General features: G+C 40.5%; 1 long non-coding RNA gene across 1 annotated transcript; it reads left to right on the plus strand.

Moving 5' to 3' along the window:
* The first annotated feature begins 484 nt into the window (after positions 1-484).
* On the plus strand, positions 485-6,302 carry LOC148004655 (uncharacterized). The gene is made up of 2 exons (XR_015624614.1): positions 485-742; positions 3,865-6,302. It is a non-coding gene; the product is annotated as an uncharacterized LOC148004655 (long non-coding RNA).
* The last annotated feature ends 6,424 nt before the right edge of the window (positions 6,303-12,726 follow it).

Consider the following 12,726-nt stretch of genomic DNA (forward strand, 5'->3'; position numbering starts at 1 on the left):
AAGGCCTGTACTGGTTCAAGCCAGATAGGGTCCAAGCTCTTAGAGGGGGAAGTGAACAAGGGCTCAAACTCCTAGCCAAGAAGCTGTCTGCCATTTGCACTTGTTAATACCACTTGCAAAGGATAAATTAATTTTCTCCAGTGTGGTCTCACTGAATACATTTACCAGACTTCAGGGAAAGGGTAGCTGAGAATTCTAAAATGGAATCTGCAGGCAGATGTAGGGAGCGGTGCGACAGCTGTATGATAATGAGGTGAATCTGGCGCCCTCCTAACAACAGTACTGAGCATGCGTGGAGTTTTGCACCTGACGTCAGTCTGGCTGGGGCGGTACTATGCTAAATGGGAGTTCATGCCTCGCCAATCTCTGGAGGACAAGTAGCTGGGATGGCAGTGGGGTGACTCGTGCCCCACCAATCCCTGAAAGAAGATTAGCATACTGTTGTGTATATAAGCCGAGCGGCAAAGCCGCTCGAACACATAAAGCGGTAACACTTAAAGCTGTAACACTTGGAGCTGTAACACTTGGAGCTGTAACACTTAGGGCTGGCTGCCGCCGCCTCCCTGTATCAACAAAGAAGGTCTCCTGCAGTAAAGGCTGTTGAGAAGAATCCAACCGTGTTGCGTCTTCCTTGCCGGACGAGGTGGGCGCGACAAAGTGGTGGCCCGTACGGGGACGAGGACATCCTCGTGGATCTCAGAACTCTTCAGCTTCAGGATGAGCGACGTCGGAAAAGTTCCCGGTAAGGGACGATAAAGTTCTCTGGAGGTGAGCAGAGACGATGGAAGCCTTGGTTTAGAGGCTAAAAGGTCTGCAGTCTGCAGCAATGTTGTTTCCAATGGATCCTTTGTGGGTAAGGCTTGTAATTTTGTTTATTTTTTTTTCTTTGTGTGGGAAGCGGTTAGAGCAGTTAGGATAGGTCAGAGGGTCCTTGCAGAGCAACAAGAAAGTATGTCAGAGGGAGTAAAGGTCTTGAAAGAAAAAAAGAAAAGAAAAGGAGATAAAAGGAACAGAGAGAAGGCAGAGATAAAAAAAGAGGATAATCAGGACCAGGAAACAAATAAGATATATTCTTCTTTAAAAGCCTTGACCTTAGAAATGTCAGACTAGAAAGCATCACTGACAGTTTAGAGAAAGTGAAACTAAAGGTAGAACCATCGGGTCCCGGGCCTCCCGCAGAGCAACAAAAAGAAGCACAAGACTCCACCACCAGACTCATATTGACCCCTAGAATGGGAACTCAGGTGGTGGATACAGATTTTAAAGGCCCCAGTAAGCAGAATTCAGAAGTATCACAGAAATTTAAAGCATGTGCAAAGATAAAGACTTGGGGTAATGGTAGTGGTCAAAAGGGGACAAGGTAATAATGGTAATGTGTTCTTTTAGAGTTATGTTAAAATCTAGAGAAGCAAAGTCGATTCTCATAGATGCTTTTAGTCTTTGGACCCTGACTAGAGACAGTTTACACCCTAGACAAAAGAGAGAATGGGGTTGAGAAAAACAGTCCTCCCGAACTCTCCACAGATGCTTTGGCAAAAGAAGGAAGTGAGCTTAAGTTTTTTGAAGCTCTCCTGGGAACAGAAGGAGGTGGGAGACGTCTTGCCTCCTTGCTGGCTCCTATTGGAGAAGTGCTTGTTTCTGGTTCTGGGTTCTTTAGGTAGGATGTCTGGGTCCCTTTGGTGGAACACCATCTAGTTCTTTTCCTCTGTGTCTATTGTTTGTCCTTGGTGCACCAAGCTGTGGATGTATGTCAATTTATGTCTGGGTTTTGCTTCTCGTTGCTTGAATGTTTTGTGTTTCATGTTTAAAAGGAAAAAAATGGTTAAAACTTTAAATGCTGGTTGATTCACCCATTGATGTAGCTTTAACTCCTTTCAAGAAAGGAACAAATAAATAAAAAGTTTCAATTGGCTTTTGGAGCCGGCATCTGTAGCTAGAAGCCTAAGTTGGCTGGGCAAGCTCCCCAGGGGGCTGGCTAAATGTTTATACTAGCCGTCCTAGAAGCGGCCTATACAAAAGTGGTTAAGGTGCTTAAAAACAATCAATTGTTCATAGCACCTGAGAAGGTTCAAATGGGCCAAATGGGAGAATATTTAGGAACTAAAATCACTCCTCATAGTATTTCTCCTCAAAAAAATTGAATTACGAAAAGACCATTTAAAAACATTAAATGACTTTCAAAAATTACTAGGAAGCATAAATTGGATTCGACCCTATATAAAAATGCCCAATGTAGATTTACAACCACTTTATGAGGTCCTGAAAGGGGATTCTCAGCTTACTTCACCCTGTGTTTTAACCAAGGAAGCACGATTATCCTTGAGGAAAGTAGAAGAAAGACTAGAAAAGGCAATACTAAAAAGGTATAAGGAAGAGGAAGATCTGCTTTTGTGTATACTGAGAACTTTTCGTCAACCTACAGGAGTATTATGGCAACAAGGTCCACTTCTTTGGATTTATCCCCATATTTCTCCTAATAAAACCCTTGAATATTACCCTTCTGCTGTTGCACAGCTAGCTATATTAGGCGTTAAATCTTGCATTCAGCATTTTGGTATTTCACCAAAGAAAATTATTATACCATATACAACTGCTCAGGTAGAAACATTGTGTGCATTGATAGATGATTGGGCCATATTGCGCTGTAGTTTTGATGGAGAGTTTGACAATCATTATCCTAAGGATCCGCTGCTACAATTTTTTACTGAACATCCAGTGATCTTTCCAAAGGTCACTGCCTCAGAGCCTTTGTCTGGAGCGTTAGATATTTATACAGATGGCTCCAAAACAGGTGTAGGTGCCTATATGGTTGATTCTCAAGAACCAGTATTAATTCAATATAGTCCAGGTACCCCCCAAATTACAGAATGTAAAATTGTATTGGAAGTTTTCAAAAGATTTCATGATTCTTTTAATTTAATTTCTGACTCTGCTTATGTGGTTAATGCGGTACGCTCACTTGAAATTGCAGGGCCAATTCGGTTGACTAGTACTGTATGTCAAATTCTTTTAGAATTACAAAATTTGATTTGGGCCAGGAAAAATAAATTTTTCATACAACATATTTGAGCCCATACTAATTTGCCTGGTCCCATGACCAGTAATAACGCCCTGGTGGATGCTAGTACTCGTAGAGAGTTTATTTTTCATGCTGCTCCGGTTGATCTCGCTAGAGAATTTCATCAAAAGTTTCATGTACCTGCCTTTACTCTTCAACAAAAATTTAAAATCTCTAGAGCTGAAGCTCGTGATGTGGTGTTAAGTTGCCAGAATTGTGTTCAATTTCACCACCCTCCTCATGTAGGGATTAACCCTCGTGGTCTGATCCCACTAAAACTTTGACAGATGGATGTCACACACATATCTCAATTTGGAAATTTAAAATATGCTCATGTTTCTGTTGATACATGTTCTGGTATTATACATGCTACTCTGATGACTGGTGAAAAGGCTCATAATGCCATTAGCCATTGCTTAGAGGCATGGGCAGCCTGGGGAAAGCCTGATAGTCTCAAGACGGACAACGGGCCTGCCTACACTGCAAAGTCCTTTCAGGCATTTTGCCAGACAATGCAGGTCAAACATACTACAGGATTGCCATACAATCCCCAAGGTCAAGGAATTGTGGAAAGAGTACATCGTACCTTAAAAGAGCTGATAAAAAAACAAAAAGAGGGAATTGCCAGCAGCTGAACACCAAAAGAACAACTTTCTTTAGCTCTTTTTACTCTAAATTTCTTAGTTTTGGATGTGCATGGCCGCTCTGCTGCGGAAGTAAAGTGGAAGGATGTCTTAACTGATAAATGGCGTGGCCCAGATCCCGTGATCTCGAGATCTAGGGGAGCTGTTTGTGTTTTTCCGCAGAATCAAGAAAATCCAATTTGGGTACCTGAGCGCTTGACTTGAAAATTGCCTTCTGCTCTTCCTGAAGATGAGACTACGAACCCTACTATTGCTACTGGGAATGATAATACAGGTTAATTCGATCACCCTGTGGGCTATTGCCAGATCCTGGCCAGTACCCATGCCAGTCCATAGCAATTCTACTGTTTTACCAACCTTTTTCTCTACCTCCTGTTTGCGTGATGTTCCTTGTATAGTGCCAACTGGAGAAATGCCCCAACGGTATGCCGCCACTAACGTTTCTCTGTTGCATACCTTTTGTTTTACCATTAAAGACTCTTCCCTGCCCTGTATTTGGTTATGTAGAGCCACGTTAGCTAATTGGTTGAATCCTATAAGTGACAGCACAATGAACACCGGGATCATCCTGGCTGCTTTGAGTCAAATTGCCCAGGGAGTCTCTTCACCCAGCGAGGACATGTCAGTCGATAGTTCTGCTGATCTGAACATTACAACACTAATTGTGATGCATAATTGTAGTGTTCCATCACGCCCAGGACAAGGTAACTATGCACAGAATAGCTCTACCCGTCGTAGAGTCTTACCCGCTTGCCCCCCGCATCAAGAGTTTCCACCTAATTTTACCCCATGTCAGAGTCCATTCCATAGAACAAAACAATTCCTACCAGGATTTGAATTTTCCCCTCCTCTTGGCCATCTACAGTATGACTGGGGGGAGAATAAGACTGGCAAGCATAATCTCTGGCCTTGGTTTCAATGGGTGCTATCCAATGAGCAAGGGGCATATACATCCCTGACCCCTTTTGCTAGGTTGATGGGTGAGAACTTCATGCTGTATAATGTTTCGGCTACCAGAAAAAATGATACCAGGTTGACCAATATTCAATATAATAACCTCTTGGAACATAATACTGCCACTAGTACTTCAGTATGTGTTAGATCACCTTTTTTCTTTCTGATAAGCACTAATGTCAACAATGGTGTTTTAAATTGTAATAGCTCTGATGTAGTCTGCTATTTAGCTGAATGCTGAGATGGCAACAATGACACCACAGTAATGGTCAAGATTCCCTCCTTTGTGCCAATCCCAGTAGAGGCAAACCCAGATAGTTTTCCTATTCTTAATTTGCTGTGAACCAAAAGAGATTTTGGAATTACGGCAGTCATAATTTCAGCCATCGTGCTGTCTGTTGCTGCAGCTACCACAGCTGCAATTGCTATGACCAATCAAATACAGACGGCTGAGACTGTCAATCAGATTGTAGAAAGAACTGCAATGGCGCTAGAGATACAAGAAGAATTTAATACTCATTTGGCATCTGGCCTTCTATTAGCCAATCAAAGGATAGATTTAGTTCAAGAACAAATTGAAGCACTGTATCATATGACACAGCTGTCTTGCGTTTCCTCCCTAAGAGGTTTATGCATTACTCCTTTGCAAGCCAACTTTTCTCAGCATTCTCAACAGAGCAAAGAAATCTCAAATTATCTGAAAGGAAACTGGTCCATGAAAGCAGAGCAACTATCCAGACAATTGCTGATGCAGATTGCTGTCCTCAACAGCACTAGGCTGGACCCCATCACAATTGAAGACTTTACCTCATGGATTACCAATGCTTTCTCCTTTTTTAAGGAGTGGGCGGGCATGTTTGCCTGGGGAGCTATTGTCCTCCTGGGATGCGGAGTATGTCTCTGGCTTATTGGCCGTTTAAAAAGAGAACATGCCAGACACAAAGCGGTTGTTTACCAGGCTATGACTGCCATTGACAATGGTGCTTCTCCCAATGTATGGCTGGCCTCTTTGAAAGATTAAGAGTTCGCCCTAGATCATTTTTGTCACAGTCATGTGGGGTCATTGTATCCAGGGACGGGCAACTTTCCTCGAGCTCGGACCAACCTAAGACACGGGGCCCGGTGGCGATAGGGTGACCCAACGACGGGTAAGGCCGAGTCATCGTCAGGAACGACCTAAGACAGGAGCAATGACAAGATTGACGTGACACCCAGATCTAGACCAGTCATTTTATTAAACAAAAAAGGGGGAGATGTAGGGAGCGGTGCGACAGCTGTATGATAATGAGGTGAATCTGGCGCCCTCCTAACAACAGTACTGAGCATGCGTGGAGTTTTGCACCTGACGTCAGTCTGGCTGGGGCGGTACTATGCTAAATGGGAGTTCATGCCTCGCCAATCTCTGGAGGACAAGTAGCTGGGATGGCAGTGGGGTGACTCGTGCCCCACCAATCCCTGAAAGAAGATTAGCATACTGTTGTGTATATAAGCCGAGCGGCAAAGCCGCTCGAACACATAAAGCGGTAACACTTAAAGCTGTAACACTTGGAGCTGTAACACTTGGAGCTGTAACACTTAGGGCTGGCTGCCGCCGCCTCCCTGTATCAACAAAGAAGGTCTCCTGCAGTAAAGGCTGTTGAGAAGAATCCAACCGTGTTGCGTCTTCCTTGCCGGACGAGGTGGGCGCGACAGGCAGAAGCAAGAGAGAGACAAAGGGCCTGGCTTGAGCTTCTGAAACTTCAAAGTCCACCCCCAGTGACACACTTCTGCTAGGAAGGTCATACCTATTCTAATAAGGCCACACCTCAAGTAATGCCACTCCGTATGAGTCTATAGCTTCCATTTTCATTCAGTCCACCACAATGGTGTTTTTGTGGGATTTTTCTCTCACATTGCTTTGGCTACCATTTTTTCTCATTCGACTTTTTGTGTATATTATGGTTTCCAATTTTTTAACTGAACATAAACAGAGTTTGTCTTTTGCGTGTGTGCCTAAACGTTTCTTAAGTTCATTTTTATTACTTTTGTTTACATGGATTTTAAAGAGTGAACAAGAAAGAAAGTGGAGTTGGGGCGGAGGGTGGGAGGGATTTGGGAACAGTGGAAGGAGGAGAAAAAGACAACAGAACATATACTGGATGAAGCAAATCAATTTTTAAAAATGAGCTATACAAAAAGAAATAAAATCGTGATTACACTTATATCATTACCTTTTTAAATTAAGCAATTGTGTAGTAGTACAGCTGACAACCACCTATATCTAAATATGAAACTAAGAAAAAATAATTACCAGACACAATATGAGTTCCTATACATTGTTGTTTTGTCATTCCTCAATGACTCCGTTATCTGTCATACGCCATTCTATGTATATTTATTTATTTTTTTTGGTTCTTTTTTTCGGAGCTGGGGACCGAACCCAGGGCCTTGCGCTTCCTAGGCAAGCACTCTACCACTGAGCTAAATCCCCAGCCCTCTATGTATATTTATAATTCACATCATGCACATACATGCACTTTTAGGAGATTCTTCAATTCACTTGTTAGAACATGTTTGTTTAAACCTCAGCAGCTTAGAGAAAGTCCAAATTCATGGCCTTTCTTAGTTGCTGGGCCCTGGAGTTAAATTTTAACATCTCACCTTATTTCCTGCATCATTAGCCCATGAAGACATGATCCTCATTGATTTTCATGGGAAGCTGAGGGTCAGGAGATCTCATCTCCAGTGACTGCTTCCAGATGATGAGGGCATATGGTCATTACCTATGGGAGATAACTCAACTCTCACCTTAGCTGATCCAAATGAGATGGAGACAGCTTCTCTCATTCTCAAGGTCTATTCACAGTGTTAGTTCCCATGCTTCTTGGAATTACCGAGAAAAAAAATGTTGTATTGGTTATTTCTACAGCTTCTGTAGTCCATTCATATATCCAGGGTAAGATATCCAATACCTTAGATTTCTTCTTACATTTTAATAAAGGCTTTCAATATTCTGATGTTGCCATTTGTTTCCTAAAGGAACAATGTTCCAGATGGTTCTCAGCATCATATCTCAGTACACACCCTTCCAAGAAAGTTCCAGAAGAGTTTACTTTTCCTTCCAGAAGTTCATAGCTGCATTCTCAAACACCTCCACCCCCAGGGCACTGCTCAAAGTAGAACGCATATGCCAGGATGTACCTCTGTCACAGTGGAGCAGAACCCATAGCACAGAGCAATAGAAAGAACTAAGAATTAACTTTTTCTTAAATAGTTTGCTTTTAAGCTTTATTCATGGTGATCTCTTATTCTTAATTCCCATTAACTATTCTCACACAATTCCAAAAATAGGAATATTAAAAATATATTTAGCATGAGCATATGTGTAAATGCCACATCATACAACTGGAGGTCAGATGGTAATTTACTAGAGCCGCTTCTCTTCTGCTACCTTCACAGAGGCTCAGAAATTCAACACAGGCTTTCATGATAAGAACTTTTGATTACTGAGCCATCTCGCAGACCCTGTACACATTGTGACTTCTTTACTCATGTTTGTTTTGTTACATTCATATATATGTGCTGATAGATACATAAATAGATGTTAGATAGACATATGGACAGATTACAAACATTATCCCCCATACAGCGAAAGATCGCTATGTGCACAGTCATGTGACATCCTCTGGGAAATATTTCAGGATTAAAATTCGCCATTTTTAAGTGATGAAGTCTTCCAAGATTTCAATTAATATCCAAATACTACAGCTTCCTAAAGAGTTGTGTCAACTTACATTCTTACCAGCACTATTTAAAGTTTCCATTTTTCAGATTCTGTTCAGAATATATAATCTGGACTTCTATATTTTGATCATTGGTTCTGAGATATAATGCATTTTTGCTTTATATCATATCTAAAATCTCATTACTGATTTGAGCATTGTGGAGTTGAAGAAGACAATATTGTAGCTTATTAGCCTGTGCCATGCCAGCTTATATTGATGATTCAGGAATTTAAAACATTCATTACCTGGACTTAAATTGGTTATGGAGTTTTATTTTCTGCTCTAGTGACTTTCAATAGATATTCCTGGAAGACCATCATGGGGATCATCTAGGAACTACTTACAAGTCCAAATTATAAAGTACAAGCCTTGGGCAACTATTTCTGAATCACCATTGTGGTGAAAGGTGCTCCAGTGGTGTTGGTTTTGAAGTAAAATTAAATCAGAGATCCAGCTATCTTTACCATGCAAGTATCATCTCTCTTTTTATCTCCTTTTGTATCGAGGTTTTACTCCTTATGATACCTGCCTACATTCTCAACCTATGATGTCTTTTGGCTTGATGTAATTCCTAGGATTATCATTTGATTCACAAGTGTCCCCATCTTTACATATGTCAAATCCTCATTGGTCAACATTGACTATTTTTGGGAGGCCAGGTCAATGTTTGGAGGAGGGAACTAACTACTGTAAGTAAGGCGTTATGGGTAGGTCTTTAAGAAATAGATCTATTACCTAGTTCTGAACACTCCTTGCTACCTAGTGTGCTGTAAGGTGAGAATGCTCTGTCATACATTCTCACTAATGCAGGAATTGGTATGCCATGCCTTCCCTGCAGTGATACATTATAAACCTACAAACACTGAGACAAAATAAAGTATTTTATTTCCTTACATAATTTTTATTGGGCATCTTGGTTACAGACATGTATAAGTAACTACTATATTTCCCGTGTCTCGTCTGTTTGAAACCTTGGTTGACCCCTTGAGCTTCCCCTCCAAGATGTAAAAATATTGCTGAGTGTTCCAGATACATTGAGTGAAAGTCACCAAATGAAATATATGTTTGAGCATTTTTGCCTTCAGAAATATTCTGCTGTTTACTCTCCCAGGGAAATGCCAATGTTTCATAAAGTTTCTCCATGAGGAATCTTATGTAGAACTATATGCCCAGTGTCTCGTTCACATCGTCAGTATTTCCTGCATAGACCAAAATTCTGACAGCATTTACAATATTCAGCCACAATTACAGGGTTAAATGAGACAGAAATACCACAAATGTATATTTGCATGTCTTTCTTCCCATCTGGATTACAATTTATTTGTTTTGGTACTTTATAATATACTTCATAATAAATGATTTGGATTAACATGTGTGAACTAAATGACTATATTCCATTTGACATATACTGTATGCCTGATTGTATAGAAGTACCAGAGATGAAGAAAAGATATTAACATTTTGGTCATCTCCATGAATTCCTGGCAGTATATGCAAGGTGGGGTGAGGAGGTGGGTGTTTTGTGTGTACATGCACATTTGTCTGCCTATGTGAATGTGGAGGCCCAGAATACAAACTCGATGCTTTTCTATATAGTTCTCCATCATAATTTTGAGGTAGGAAGTCATACTTAATCTTGAGTTCTCTGTTTAGTCTCTCGGGGCTGACCAACCAGCTCTCAGGATTCACTTGTCTCTGCTTCTTAACATAGGTTATAGGTACACATCTTCACCACCTTCCTTTTCATTTTTTTACATAGATGTTAGAGATAAGTATACATGTCTCTATGTTTGGATTATAAGTACTTTACCTACAACAATATCTCTTTGCTCCCCAGAGTTTATCATTTATGGAAGTTGTCCTTGAAATTCCTATTTTATGCTTATCATATTCTACCATGCAACCACATTGGAATTTATAATCTCTTAACATTTGTGTACCATTTCTAACGTATGTTGGTCATTCCATACACTATACCCAGTTATCTCAAGTCACTTGTAAAACACCTAAAAGTAAAATCTCCACTTTCACTTAGTTTAGCAACTTCCTACAATCCCTACTTCAAAGTTAGGTCTAAGTTCTATTTAAGCATTTTGTCTTGATTCCTATGACCTTTATACCTTACATCTTTATGGTATAAAGGTAAACTTAAAATACATGAAACATTGTTTAAATAAAATTGAAGGTTGTAATCTTAATGCTTTCCTTTTGTTTGATAAAGTTCATGCAATTTTACATTTAGACAATGGCATTTGAAATAAAACTGATACAAACTTTCATTTATTGCCTATCATTATACACAATAAGGACTCAAATTGTTTTTATATTTCTAGGGTTGAAATAAAAAATAAGAAAAAGTAATATTTTTCTCATTAGATTTGGTTTCCAGAATCTCTTCCAAAACAGTCAGAGCTTTTACAAATATCTTGCACTTAGAATCTCTATCACTACATCCTGTCATAATTAAAAATTGTAAGAATAGAGTATAGTTTATTAACCATTGAGCTGATTCTGGGCTTTACCTTGTTCAGAAAATCCCAAGATTGATAAAGATGCACTTTCCTTTGTCTAATTTAGTAATTTCCCAATACTTTGTCTGTCTTACTTCTATACCTAATTTTGATCAATAGGATGGAGAGGTGAAGCCTATATACCAAGGGAGGGGGAGGGGTTAGGGGGATGTTGGCCCGGAAACCGGGAAGAGGAATAATAATCGAAATGTAAGGAAGAAGTACTCAAGTTAATAAACATAAAAAAAAAAACGTGTCCAAGAACTTATTAAAAAATGGTCCTTCTGGAAGAGCTTGAAGGGGCTCGAGACCCCATATGAACAACAATGCCAACCAACCAGAGCTTCCAAGGACTAAGCCACTACCCAAAGACTATACATGGACTGACCCTGGGCTCCAACCTCAGAGGTAGCAATGAATAGCCTAGTAAGAGCACCAGTGGAAGGGGAAGCCCTTGGTCCTGCCAAGACTGAACCCCGAGTAAATATGATTGTTGGGGGGCGGGCAGTAATGGGGGAGGATGGGGAGGGAAAAACCCATAAGAAGGGGAGGGGGAAGGAGAAGGCTTAGGGGGATGGTAGCCCGGAAACCGGGAAAGGGAATGACCATCGAAATGTAAATAAGAAATACTCAAGTTAATAAAGATAAAAACAAAAAACAAAAAACAAGTACCATTATAAAAAAAAATGGTCCTTAGCAAATCTTTACTGAGATGCTGATTAGCAAGACAAATGACATAATCTCATTTTTTACATCGTAATAAGTATAAATTAATTAATTAATTAATTAATAAGGTCCATTTGGGGGATGAATCGCTAACAGAAAAGAGGGTGAAAGAGATGACTTAGTGGTTAACAGTGATCATGCCTGTTCATAGGTCAAATTTAACTCCAAGAATCCATGTCTGGCAGCTCACAACTATCTGAGTTCCGTGGGAGACGTTCTCTTCTGTATACAAATTCTTGTATACAGATTCCTACAATGTATTCTTACATTGTATTCTTGTATACAAATGGCATACTTACTCTTAGATACAGAATACACATTTATAAATCTTTTAAAATGTTTTTAAAAATATTTACAAGCCTGGGTCATAAAGTCTTTTTCTCCATAGCAAAGAGCTGATGCCTTATAGTCTAGGTGCCCTCAATTCATGGTAGGGTAGAGAAATTACAAAAAATCTACCACGTGACTAAGTCCATGCATGAGAAAAACTCAGACAACAGAAAAAGGAAAGAGAATCTCATGCTCAGGTGAACATGCTGACAGGAGCCTGATATAACTGTCTCCTGAGAGACTCTGCCAGAGCAGGACAAATACAGAGGTTGATGCTCACGGCCAACCATTCAACTGAGAATGGGATCCCCATTGGGGGACTTAGAGAAAGGACTGAAGGAGCTGAAAGGGTTTGCAATCTCATAAGAACAACTATACCAACCAACCAGAGCTCCCAGAGACTAAAACCACCATCCAAAAAGTACACAAGGACAGACCCATGGCTCCAACTGGATATGTAGCAGAAGATGATGGCCTCATTGGGCACCAATGGGAGGAGAAGCCCTTAGTCCTGCCTTGGCTTGACCCCCCTGTGTAGGGGAATGTCAGGGCAGGAAGGCAGCAGAAAAGGGTGGGTAGATGAGTGGGGAAACACCCTAATAGAAGAAGGAGGAGGGAGGATCTGATGGGGGGGGTTTATGAATGAGAAACTGGGAAAGTGGATAACATTTGAAATGTAAATAAATAATAAATATCCAAAAAAAGATGGGGTAGCTGGTAGTGGGGCTATAGTAGATCAT

Source organism: Rattus norvegicus, chromosome 7 (assembly GCF_021556685.1).
Source record: "Rattus norvegicus strain SHRSP/BbbUtx chromosome 7, alternate assembly SHRSP_T2T, whole genome shotgun sequence".
Taxonomy (NCBI): domain Eukaryota; kingdom Metazoa; phylum Chordata; class Mammalia; order Rodentia; family Muridae; genus Rattus; species Rattus norvegicus.